At 41.6% G+C, this 13,367-nt stretch overlaps 1 protein-coding gene across 2 annotated transcripts in view; it reads right to left on the reverse strand.

The window, feature by feature from the left end:
* Window positions 1-13,367, reverse strand: part of SLC39A10 (solute carrier family 39 member 10) — a 129,022-nt gene that overhangs the window by 63,117 nt on the left and 52,538 nt on the right. Inside the window, exon 1 of one of the 2 annotated variants that reach the window (XM_081813952.1) lies at window positions 1,796-2,349. The exons of the other annotated variant lie outside the window; for it this stretch is intronic. The gene's annotated coding sequence lies outside the window, so the exon portion shown is untranslated. Of the gene's footprint in view, window positions 1-1,795; window positions 2,350-13,367 lie in introns of those variants that run through there. 2 annotated transcript variants of the gene reach the window in all.

A 13,367-nucleotide genomic window follows, 5' to 3' on the forward strand; every position in this document is an offset into this window, starting at 1 on the left:
TTCAGTTATGAATGTAGGCAAAACCACAGAATATGTAGTACCTGATACTTTATAAGAAATCATACAAATTATATCCTTTAATGATCATTTAGTCACTAGCCTGAAATTAGGCATTAGAACTGAAACTACTCTTGATATTGAATGCTCTACTAAAGCATGGATTCCTTCATCTTATTTAATATTTTGATTATTTCAATGTAATTGGGTGTGTTGTAATCCTATGTATTCCACATTTAAAAATAATCAGTCTCATCTCACACACACACACACACACACACACACAAATCCCTCCAGTACATCAATATTCAGTAAGTATAGGGATGTGGGTTGTCTGGTATGGACCCCCCAAGTCTTGAACAGTGACTGACTCATAAAGGTACACAAAATTTGTAGAACAAGAAGTCTTAAAAAAAAAAAAAGTATACAAAAGTCTTGATTTAAGGCTTTCCGCTGTATTATAATTAACTACACTCTAAATTTCCAGCTTTTCCAGTATATTGTCCTTAATTATGTAAAGCTGTCACGTTAGTTTTGCTCCATCGAGAACGACTCAGTTTCAAAGTAAAACTAGAATACCGAACAGTGTATAAGACATTAAATGAAAGAAAAGAAAAAAAAAAAACAGTATAACCTACTTTTTAAAAAATTATGTGCTTTACTGTTACTCTTTACTACTTAAAACAGAGACTTGTGTGAAGGACCCTTCCAGTGAGGGCTGCGGATGTTGCTGATCCTTCTTCCTCGTGCCCAACTCCTCAAGACAGCCCATGTGGACAGGCTCCCACGTGAACAGTTCTTTACACAAGCCAGGGGAAGATCTTCAACATCATCGCCTGCGCCCTCATAAGGCCCCTTCTTAGCTGGGGTACTCGAGGATCCCAAGGGAGAAGCGAGTTGAGCAGACCCCTAGAGCAGGGGAGGGCCGCGGCAGCTCTCCTGCTACTTCCCCAGCCGGGACCCACGCCGCTCACCGCCGAGGGCTTTCAGGAACAAAGCCCGGGCCGCCACGCCACCTTCGGGCCCACCCGGCCTCCCCCACCGACTCAACCTCAGCCCCACCCTCAGCCCTCAGCTCCGGGGACCCCAGCGGGCTCAAGAATTAACTCCCCCGCGTCCCGCCTCAGCTTTTCGGTTGGTGGGGGAGGAAAGCCTCCAAGAGGCCTCCCGCGGTAGGAGCACAGGCGCCACCGTCCGTTAGCCTCTCGATGCCGGAACAGCGGCTCCCAGGCTCCATCCCGGGGGCCCCTCATCCGACCCCAGGATAGACCGGAGGGAAGGACAGGACAGGAAAAATCGGGGCATTCGTCGCCTCCGCAAGTCCTTCCAAGGCCTGACTGCGGATCCTCCCACCCTCCGGGCACGGGGTCCCCGCCTCCTCTGGCGACACCACCCTCGGCCCCCAGGCCGCCCGCGCGCAGCCCCCTAACCGCCGCCGCCCGCCCAGCGGTCACTCCCCCACTCCCCGCGCGGGTCCCCAGCCTCAACAGGAGTCTGGGTCAAGCGCGGGGTCCCGCACGCGGAAAGAAGACTGCCCGGCCGCCAACCCCGCGGCAGCCCAGAGCGCACACGAGGAGCTGCGGCGCCCCACGCGCAGCCCACCGCGCGCTCTGCTCCGGCTCGCCGCCGCCGCCGCCGCCGCCGCCGACTGCAGCGCCCGGATCCCCGAGAGACCCAGCCCGGACTCCCCCGTTGTCTCCCTTTCTACCCCCCCGCCGTCCCGGGACTCGCAGTCTCCGCCGCGCATGGGGCCGGTTCTGGGGGAGGGAATGTAAACAAATCGGGGTTTTATAGTTACCTCACACTCGAGTGCCGTGTGCATCTCCTCTCCGCTCGGTACCAAACCCCGGCTGCACCAAATCGTGTATTCACCAAAGCCGGCTGCGCTAAGTGCGTCGCGGAGGCCCGCGCGTCAGACACCAGGCTACGCTACCGGCGTACAAGGCCCACTCAGGTCCCTGCGCAGCCGCACCCCGTCCGCCTATGGGTGCTACGCTCTGGGCGTACACGCACCACCCAGCCATTCACTTCGAATAACGCAACTTGCGGAAGGGAACTGCACCACTCTCGGATTCCACACAGACAGACCGAGCAGTAGGAAATTCGAGTCTACGCAAACTGCGGAACTCCGTGGCTCCGCGGTAGTTTTGTTCCAAGAAAGGACGCTGCGGGGGAGTTGGGGCGGCTTCTAACGCATGCGTGGAGCGCCCTTTACCGCTCGCCTTTTCTCCTGGTTTTGCGTGTCGGTTGCTGCAGCCCTGGTGAGGCGGATGAGTAATGTAAGCTGTCAGCGCAAACGCTTTAGCCAAAAGGTATCAGATTGATAAATTGAGATATTTATCTGTACCATCCCCTTTGTTAAAATAACCTCTCAGTCTCTTAGGGCAAAAAGGAACTACTATTTAATGCGAAGTACGAGGTCTTTTGCATAGTTCTTTCCCCACCCCACAATTTATTCTCAAGCGCACTTCCTGTGGGCCTTCCAAGCGTAAAAGAAAAAGTTGAGTTCAGAGAGCATGTCGCGCACTTATGGTAATTCTTGAGACTCTGGCAACTTTCCAAGGTTTTCCACCACCTCCTACTGCCTAATTCACTGATTATTTCATAACACCCAACGGCAAAAACTCCTGATCCAGCCAAGCAATTCCATGGACTCCTGCCTACCTCGTGCTCATTCTTGCTCCCATTCCTTTGCTCACACCATACTTGCCATCTGAATTGTCTCCTCCCCTTTTCTTAAGCAATTCATAACCCATACTTTCTTAAAAGGTGGCTCTGGACACCTTCCCTTTGTTCCATTACTTTGCTTCCTGCAGTTATTTAATCTCCATGGTGAGGCTTATCTGTATTCTGTCTGGTGTGCCTATTTATGCATCCAGCCAGAATCTAATAGAGTCAGTTCTGGGGTGTCTTAGTGATGTCTAGCAGAGTGCATAAAACTATGATCAATAGTAATAGCAAGCTTTACTATGTGTCAGGTACTTCCTAAGTGCTTTACATGTATATTAATTTCATGCTCGTAACACAGTGAAGTAGATATTATTATCCCACCCCAGGAAACTGAGGCACAAGAAGTTAAGTAACTTGCTTAAGATCACAGAACAGATAGGGAGGAGAATTGGGATCCAAACCCAGTTAGTATGGCTACATATCCTGCTGTTCAGCATATTTATCTTTGTGAAGCAAGATTCTATTTTTGTTTTGTATCTCTACAAAGAACATCTTTTAGGTACTTAGTAAATGTCTATGGACTGTCAAGATACTAAGCTTCTCATATCCCTTCTTTCCTGTCTGGGAAAGTCCGTCCATTGACAACCCCCCCCCCCCCACTACTGCAAGTTTCCAAAGCTGTTATTAGGCAGAGAGAACTCCTGAGGTATAGGGGAGAAATCAAGTCAGATCCTCGTGTCAAGTCTCACCATATCACTAACTGTGGGAGACCATGATCATGGTCCTAAGATTCATAGATAAATTAAGGGAATTGGTCTAAATTTATTCTAAAGTCCTTAGATCTCATAAAAGCAGAACTAATGTCCTTAGATTTCATAAAATCAATATGGTACATCTTCTAGGTACAAAGCATTATAAGCTTCCAAATTACCCTTATATTTTAAGGCTCATAATTATTAATTTTAAGGCTGATAATTATTTTATTGACATTATTTTCAGTACCTTTACCATATATGCAATATCTTTCTTCTGAATATCAATAAGATACAGTGCATTCCTTATATCTTAGGGTACCCACAATGCTTTTTCACTTTATAAAGCTAATTAATGTTCAGCTGGTCCACATAAGTGCAGCTGAACTGATTTATCACATATTCAAATACTTCCATACAAGTTTGTCAACAGCTGCAGTTCTGAGTCAAATTCCTCAAGAATTCGAATTCCCCACCCTGTACCAGCCCTTTCTCTCAGGATTCTCTAGACCTCCCACATTTCAGGAACTAAGGGGTTAATGCCTGGCTAAGGGGAGAAACCTGCAGGACCCACCTGTTATCAAAGACCTTCATTCTAATTGGTTGGTGCCCTTGCTTTACCAACTGTTACATATCTTAAATATCATCCTTGCATAAAACTATAGGGTAAACCTACTTGAAAATAGACCATGTCTCCTCCCACTTCTATTCACTTACCCAAACATTCATATATGATCAAGTATATGCACTCTTATTAGGGCAAGGCTTAGAGTAAAATTACTACATATGGTAAATGAGCGGAAAACTAGTGTATTACTTTTCCTAGTGGGAAAGGAATCTCAGCAAATGACTTGAAGGCTTACTCAAAATCACCTGCTGAGTTAAACAATGGAGAGTGCTGCAAAAACATCACTGTAATGTATGGTTTATTTTTGCCCATTTTATATATAAGGAATGTGTCAGAGTAAGGAAATTCTAATATGTTAGAATCATAGAAGATCTATTTAAGAAGATCTTACTTAAGAAAGAGAGAGCAAGAGAGAGCGTTGTGTGTGAGAGAAAGGCAGGGGAGAGGAAGAAAGAGAATCCCAAGCAGGCTCCACACCCAGCGCAGGGCCCAACACAGGCCTAGATTATGACCTGAGCCAAAATCAAGAGTCGGACACTTAACCAACTGAGCCACCCAGGCGCCCAGAATAATAAAACTTTCTAAAAGGATTAGTAATTTTTTTTCTATCCACCCCATTTGATTCATAAAGAAGCTCACTTGAACTATAAAAACAGTATAGATGATTTGCAAAAGCTTGGGGGCTGGGGGAGAGAGAATATCGAATTATTTGTAAATGGTTTACCTTTCATTTGTTTTTGCTTATTCACATCGCTTCGGTCAGTTTTATTTAACATATCTAAAATTTTAAGCATGACTAATCTACCTTTGTGAGGCATGACATAATAAATCCGATGGCCTGGGGTGCCTGGGTGGCTCAGTCAGTTAAGCATCTACCTTCGGCTCAGGTCATGATCCCAGAGTCCTGGATCGAGCCCCCCCACTCCCTGCTCAGTGGAGCGCCCCCTTCTCCCTCTCCCTCTGCTGCTCCCACTGCTTGTGGTTTCTCACTCTGTCAAATAAAAAAATAAAATCTTTTAAAAAAATTAAAAAATAAATCCAATGGCCTTTTTTGCTCCTCAGATTAGAAAAGAACCAGCTGCAATAAATACAGAAAATAAGAATCACTTCCTACCTTAATCTTTAGTTGTGACTAAAGGAAGTCTATGTCATAAACTTGGTTTCCCTCTAGTAGAGGAGAAAATTGTCACCATCCACTACAAAGTTAAGAACTTTTAATTAAATTTCTAAAGAACATTAGTGATTCAAAGACATCAGACCTTTCAAACAATTGTTCTTTCCATGAGTTAAGATTAGTAATAACTAAAGATAAAACCCTTATATTCATGTTCAGTTTAAACTCTGATCTTCAGGAGCGCCTGGGTGGCTCAGTCGGTTAAGCATCTGCCTTCAGCTCAGGTCATGATCCCAGGGTCCTGGGATCGAGCCCCAAGTCAGGATCCCTGCTCAGTGAGGAGTTTGCTTCTCCCTCTCCCTCTGCCCCCACCCCCCTCATGCTCCCTCCCGCCTCCTCAAATAAATAAGTAAAATCTTTAAAATATAAATAAACTAATTTTTACATGGCCAAAAAAGTTTGGTTCAGACAAAGTCATGCCTAGAGGAAAGAGAACAAGGAAGACTAAATTATATGGAACACTACATCAAAAACTAATGATGTAATGTATGGTGATTAACATAAGATAATAATTTTAAAAATAAATAAATAAATAAATTATATAGATATACAGCCCTGAGGTGGGGGGTACCAAGTACTAGGAAAAGGTGTTAACGAATTGAAAAAAGAATATATAAACCTAGGCCTCAAAATTAACAGCTATCTACTCACTTTTGGAGACTATGTATTTCAGCCTGGAGATTGAGGCCCCCCACTCCAGATCTGAAGCCAGAGAAATGTAAAAGGCAAACCCCGTTTCTGTTCTTTAAGCCCCATAGCAAGGTGTAACATCTAACATGTCAAGCCCACGGTCAGGATGGGAAGTGGGATCTGTGGGGCAGTCTTTTCCTGATCCCTTGAGAAATTATGGCTCTGCCATCTCTTCTTAAGACTCATCATTCCTAAAACTAAGATAGACTGTGCAAGTTTGCATGGAAGCTCTCATTAGAGCAGTGCGGCTGCCCTTGCAGCCCTTTCTAATGAGCAGGACTCATGTCACTGACAAGACCATCCTCTAAAACAGAGCCCACCACTGAGGACGATACACAAAGGCAGGGAGAGAGCAACCCATCCCACCCTGGTGAGAGACAAATTTGACTGATGTGCCTGTCAGGTGAGACCATTTTGAGTTGGTAGGCTTGTGCAATAAAATGAGTTTCAGGCTATCTGCACAAATGAAAACAGATTCGAGAAATGAAACAACTAATACAACAGTTCAAACAACTCCCCGCCTCCAGTAGAAGTTAACTTTTATGTCATTGCCTAGATGATGCTAACATTACACTAGGCAGATCCCTCAGTTTTGGTTCATTGCAATACCAACAAAAGGACTTTTAACATTAGACAGGAAGAAAGACAACAATGGAGAGGCTTAAAGTTCCTGATTTACCATGGCAAGTCCTTTAGAAAATAGGAATGAGACCTAGCCTAGGAGAAGTCGGAATACCCACTCAGAAGAATGAATGAAAGGAAGAAGCTCACAGCTGGAGCCATGGTGACAGGCAGACCACACATTTGCCCACATGATGGTAAAAGGAAGATGTCTTGCCCCAGACCTAGTCTATTGTGCTCATCAATCCCCGGAATTTCATATTTAGAACTTTATTCCTGGGACTTGAAAAGGGACTTTGACCCTAAGGGAAGTTACCACTATTTTATTACTTGTTTATACTGCTGCGAGAGTATATTTTTTCATGCCTTTTCTGAAGAAGAGGAAGTTTTAACAAGGGAGGAAATATGATTATCTAGTTTCCTAAGGGTAGTGTGGTACAAAGGGACAAAAGGAAAACTACACAAATTCCCAACTTCTCAATCTTGCTTCTAGCCAGCCTTGTTCACTTACAGAATACTAAGATGAAGAAAACCAGTAGGTTTGGTAAGCAGTCACTTGAACCAAGCATGAGGGCCTAGATGCCAATGGGCAGCCATTTTGGATCTTTCAGAACTTTGAAAGCACAGGAAAAAAAAATCAACTTTCCAAACCTTAACTCCTAGTCCAAAGGAATTTAAAAAGCAACATAAATAATCCACATGAATATTGCAAATTCAAAGAGGATTTGTGGATGGTTATACTTCAATTTAAGGAAAATTATCAAAATGGAAGTGAATTAGCAATAAGTTACCATGTAAATATATTTTTAAAAGATTTTATTTATCTATTTGAGAGAGTGTGCACGTGCATGAGCGGCGGGGGGGGGGGGGGACAAAGGGAGAGGGCAGGGGGACAGGGCAAAGGGAGAAGCAGACTCCCCACTGAGCACAGGAACCCAACCATCTCCATCCCAGGACCTTGAGATCATGACCTAAAGCCAAAGTCCGACGCTTAACTGACTGAGCCACCCAGGCACCCCTCCTTGTAAATATTTTTTAAAGCAGGTTCATTTGTTTAACTGGTTAAAATTAATAAACTCATTTTTAAAATTCATTTAAAATGTCATCACATGAGAGCATATTTCAAATCTTGCCTAGAGATTCCAAGATAATTAGTAATGAGACCCATTTCACAACTGACATTTATGAAAACAAATACATCTTTTAAAAATCAAGATACACTAGGTTTAGCTTAACAAACATTGCTTACCTTTATTTATTAAAAATTTGACAGCAAGAGTGCAGCAAAATTCTAAACATTAGGGAAGGCAGTAAATGAATTGTCAAAACAAGAGTAGCTTCTAGGGATTTCCAAATTTTTCTTGCACTGTTTCTAAGTAAAGCTCAAATTTTATTTTATTTTTACTAGAATAAGCCATTTTTGCATTCTTCACAGAATCCCATAAACCACCTATTCTTACCATTTCACATCTTTAGAGAAGTTCTAGATACTCCCCAATGTTTTTTGAGGAATGATCCTGGCAGTGGCCAATAATTAAGAACCTACTATGCTTGGCTTGCTTCCTCATAGATGATCTCACCTACAGCTTCCAATGATTTCATCAACTCAGGTTTCATTCCAATTACAGTGACAGTTGCTTTCTCTAGGCAATTAGGTTTGTCTTTCTTCCCACCCTAAATATGGGAATATGTATAGTTTAAAATGTGTCAATTAGTTTAAATGAGTTAAATATAATAACTTATTTTATCCCTGTACAGCCCTGCAAGGTAAATATGATTATGCCCATTTTAGAGATGAAGAAAACTGAGGTGGTTACATAGCATGTGGCAGACCCAGGACCCCAGTCCAAACAGTCTGGCTCTGGAGGCTATGCTCTTAACCCCTGCATTACTTTACCTCTTATATCAAAGCTATCCCAATTTTTGTGAGGGTATCTGTATTAGTTTCTCTGCAAAGGTTGGTAATTAAAAAAAAAAAATCCATAGAACCATAAACGGGTGGCTTTTCAGTCTGTAAACGTTGCAGGTCAATGGAAATTTTAAATGGAATAAAGAATAACATAAAAAATTTTCAAGATACTTATAATGTGAACATTTGTTCTTTTTTGCTTTATCTTTCAGCTTGAGTAGCTTGAATCAATTCCAAGGGAGATGTTTATTCCACAGTTTCTTAAATTAGAAAGTTAATTAGCCAATCTGGTTATACATTTAGTTGAAAGCTTTCCCCTCTTTATGGTGATTTGATGTAGTTGTTCAAGTATTTATTTATACCAGTAAAGTTATATTAAAAATTAAGCAGAATCAAGTGTATGTTAACGAATTTGATCAGTCATGTAAAAGTGAGCTATTAACGTGCTCATCAATAAAGACTCGGTCAGGTGCAGGCAAATATATCCCAGCAAATTTAAAGTGAAATTCACTTAGGGGATTAAACGTTCACTCCACTCCAGTCCTTAGATTTATCTCTATTCTCTGCAAGTCTCCCTTGGAAAAAGAGACAAGTGTTAATTAAGGATTGGAAATATCTTCAAGCAAAAGTTTATGTCCCTTTTATGTTGCAAGCTATGCTTGTTAAGTAGCTAGGAAATGAGGGTGAACAAAGTAGGATTCTTGCCCTTCAGTAGCTTACAATCCAGTCAAGGAGATCGTAAAGGAGGCAATTTTAGTACAGTATGAAAAGTGCTATACTGGAGATAGGTGTGGGTTGCTATGGTAACCAAAGCAAAAATGTCTTCAAAAAGGAAGTGACATCCAAGGTCTGACTTAAGGATGAGTAGGACAGAGCCAAGTAAAGGGCAGAGGGCAGAGCAACGCAAGCAGAGGGATGAAATGAGTAAAAGTGTGGTTCTCAGTTGGGGAACTGAAACCTGGGGTGTTGATGTGTGTTTTTGACATGCAGGATTAGAAGCGATGAGACAGGACCAGTAAGCCAGGCTTTTGTGTACCATACAGAAGAGTCTGAATGCTACCCTGAAGGCAGTAAGAGCTCTGACAAATAAATAAAATCTTTAAAAAATATATACTGCTTACAACAGAATATCACTGCTGATTTTCCAGCATTAATAGCATCTGATCAGGAATTTGTTTTTCTTTTTGTTGTTGTTGTTGTTGTTGTTGCTGTTGTTGTTTTAAAGACTTTATTTATTTATTTGAGAGAGAGAGCGAGAGAGCGCATGGAGGTGGGGAGAAGCAGATGGAGAGGGAGTGGCAGACTTCCCCACTGAGCAGGGAGCCTGATGTGGGGCTTGATCCCAGGACTGTGGGATCATGACCTGAAGGAATTTGTTTTCTTAAAAAAAAAAAAGTAATTTTCATGGTGTATTTATATGGTAGAGTGCTCTGCAGCCAAAAAGGATAATCTAGATTACCAGAAACTTTCTCACCCTTTAGGTTTCACTTTCTCTAAGAGGCCTTCTCTATCCTGAGAGCCTTCTCCTGCACTAACTTAGCATGATTCTCTTCTCATTACATACTATTTCTTTCCTTTATAGCTCTAATCAGTTTTAAAGTCCCCCACCTTCTTCCCCCCAATGTTTCCCCCTTTCTCTGTGTGTCTTTAATTGTGTTTTGTCCCTAACCAAACTCATCCTGACAAAGGGCCATGGGAGCTGTCTTACCAACAAGGTCTGCTTAAGGCCGAGCGTGGTGCCTTGAATGACTGGTCTGAATGAGTGGAATGCCAGGTTTAACACTAGAGAACATATAATGAGATGCTGTGTTTGGAGAAATAAACACATGGAAGTAGTTTGTAAACTGCATTAGTAGTGGTGGGATTTGGGGAAGGTTATTGGCATTTTGTAACTTCTCTATCCTAATACTGTTACTACCACTACTAATGAACAGTTATTCAATGTTTTACTAGGCATTAGAACTTCCCTAAGATAATGGGCAAGAGTAAATGTTTACTAGGCATCAGAGTTCTCCTAAGTCCTAAGTCCACTCATATATTTTCTTATTTAATTCTCACAACAACCCTATTTACTCTCATTACACCCATTTTACTGATAAGAAAATAACTGCAGAGAAGTTCTGTAACAACTGGGCTAAAGTTACAGTCCAAGCTCAAAGCCCTTGATCTTAAACCACTAAGCTATTTATCACGTGTGTGTGTGTGTGTGTATGTGTCAGAGAGAGAGACAGAGAGGGAGAGAAGAAAATGTACTTGCTAAATTCTCAACTCCTGTTTTAAGAAACTAAGGGCCAAGTTGTTTTTGCCAACAAAAATGTTTTTCTGAAGCTATAAAGATAGCAGTGGCTGAATCACTAGAATGGCACCTGCCAAATTTATACAAGTCCACAACCAAATCCCCCCACTCACACTTACCTGGCTCTCTGGAGGCACAGGTAAACCAAGGCTTCTATATTGTACGAAAGCCAATGTTCTCCAGTCCTAACGCGTGTGTGGGCTATGTCCTGGGAGACCCAGAATATGAGCCTTTTATCCTTTAAGGGCAGAGAGTCCACAACAAACATTATAAATATCTTTACAATGAATTGTATGTATGCCTGTGTGACTATTACTCTTTACTTGAACTCTCTAGAATTTACATGAAATAGAGTGGCTACTTTTGAATATGGTTCCAGCATGAGCTTCTTCCTGTATGTTTCCCAGTTCTTTAGTTTTACTTCTGGATACCTGATTTATTAGCAATGTTACAAATGTAAATGGAATGTATCTTGACCCTTTCAGTCGATATTGACTGCAAAATAACCAACCTCTTCAGCAGAGATATTTCGTTTTCTCTCATAAACCTTTTATTAAATGGGAACCACACTTGGGAAATATTTGCACCTTTGCTATATCATCCAAGACGAATGTCATGAATCATCTGTATCATCTTTTATGTTCTAATTTTGCTTTTACATCTGTATAGATAAAAAAGGGAGTAGGAAATGGAAATCAGGTATCAAGAGAATTATCTGAATTTCCAGCTTCCTCTGCTCTATTAAGCCCCTGGGGCATTGGTCTATCCAAAAACTAGATCAAAGACTAGATCCTAGAGAATGGCTCCTATTAATTAAGTACCAGATCCAATATGTAATTATGTCCCTTAGGATTTTGACCAAAGGTTGAAAGAGAAAGTCAGAAAGCCTAAAAGTTTGGAAATCTGTGTGTGTGACTTTAGGTTCAGAGGGCTCAAGTGCCTGTGTCAGGCCAGGTGTCATGTCTGCCACTGAAATAAAGATCAAATTGGAAAAACTATAATGACCATGTAGAAAATAATCTCTCTTCAGTTATTTTCCTAATTAGTATCTGTCAAAGAATGTCTTTTGAAGCCTTTCAGCTCTTCTCATCTACAATTTACAGCTAAGTAAAGTGAAAATACAGCATTTCGTAATGGAAGGCTGTTTGGTTCCTAATTTGAAGAATCCAACTGTGAAAAGGATTATGAGATAATCAAGATATTTTTAATACTGACCGAATATTTGATAGTAAAGAATTATTTTTTAATGTGTGATAATAATACTGTGCTTAAAAGAAAAAAGAGTCCTTATCTTTTAGAGCTATATACACTGATGTATTTATGGATGCAATAATATGTCTAAGATTCACTTTGAAATAATGCAGTGGGAGTATATAAGTGATGCAAGACTACTCACATATGAACCACTGACAGTGGATGATGTTTATATGGATGTCACTTTACTATTTTCCCTGCTTTTGTGTTTTAAAAATTCCAAATAGATGATACAGATGACTCATAACATTTGTCTTTGATGATATAGCGAAGGTGCAAATACTTCCCAAGTGTGGTTCCCATTTAAAAGTTCCAGGGTCGGGCGCCTGGGTGGCTCAGTTGGTTAAGCAACTGCCTTCGGCTCAGGTCATGATCCTGGAGTCCCGGGATCGAGTCCCGCATCGGGCTCCCTGCTCAGCGGGGAGTCTGCTTCTCCCTCTCCCGCTCCCCCCTCTTGTGCTCGCTCTCTCTCTCAAATAAATAAATAAATAAAATCTTAAAAAAAAAAAAAAAAAGTTCCAGGGTCATGAGATGGAACCCTGAGTTGGGGTCCCCACTCATTGCAGGATGTGCTTGAGTTTCTTTCTGCCTCTGCGTGCCCTTTCTCTCTCTCTAACACATCTTAAAAACAAACAAACCAAGAAACGAAGCTCTAACACTCCTATATTTCATTTCATTTTAATTTTTATACTTTGCAGCTCTCCACATTCACACTGGAAGCAAAGCAAATCTTTTAAATATTTACTTCATTTGTGCACTATTTAAACTGGTTCTCAACATCGTTAAAGAATAAGTTTGGTGACTGATAATCAGTCCGTTCTAAATTAACCTAATAATAGGAGTGGTGTTGAGGAGGAGAGGAGGAGGCAGAAGCTAACACAAAATTACTGCAACAAGAAGTTCTGATAAGCCGTTCTTTACCAGAGAGAGATGAACTGCCTTGTGGATTTACCATGGTTAAGGGATTCTAGACTCTTACCAACTTTGGCCTGGGGAACCTGGTTCTGCCAAAGATGCATGATTGGCTGGTAGAGGACAGGTAAGAAGGAAACTGAGAAATTCAGGTTCAAGCTTCTGGTTTTTTCTCCTTTCTTGTTTCCCTCATCCAGTCCTAATCTATCACAGGTTGACACTCCTCTCAAATTATCAGTAATTGGCTACCATTATTCTGCAAAATGGTTAATTCATTCCAATAATTAGTAGAAGAGGTGATAGTATGAACATCATTTGACTGACTGATTTGAATCTATAAGCACAATATTACTGAATAACTACATTGCATGAAGCATGGACGGAAATACTATGGTTTTACAGTATGAATCACCCACACAATAGAAATGCAACAAAGATGGACAGACTCAGAAGGGCATGTATCT

This window comes from Leptonychotes weddellii, chromosome 3 (assembly GCF_054177405.1).
Source record: "Leptonychotes weddellii isolate Sample4059 chromosome 3, ASM5417740v2, whole genome shotgun sequence".
Classification (NCBI taxonomy): Eukaryota; Metazoa; Chordata; class Mammalia; order Carnivora; family Phocidae; genus Leptonychotes; species Leptonychotes weddellii.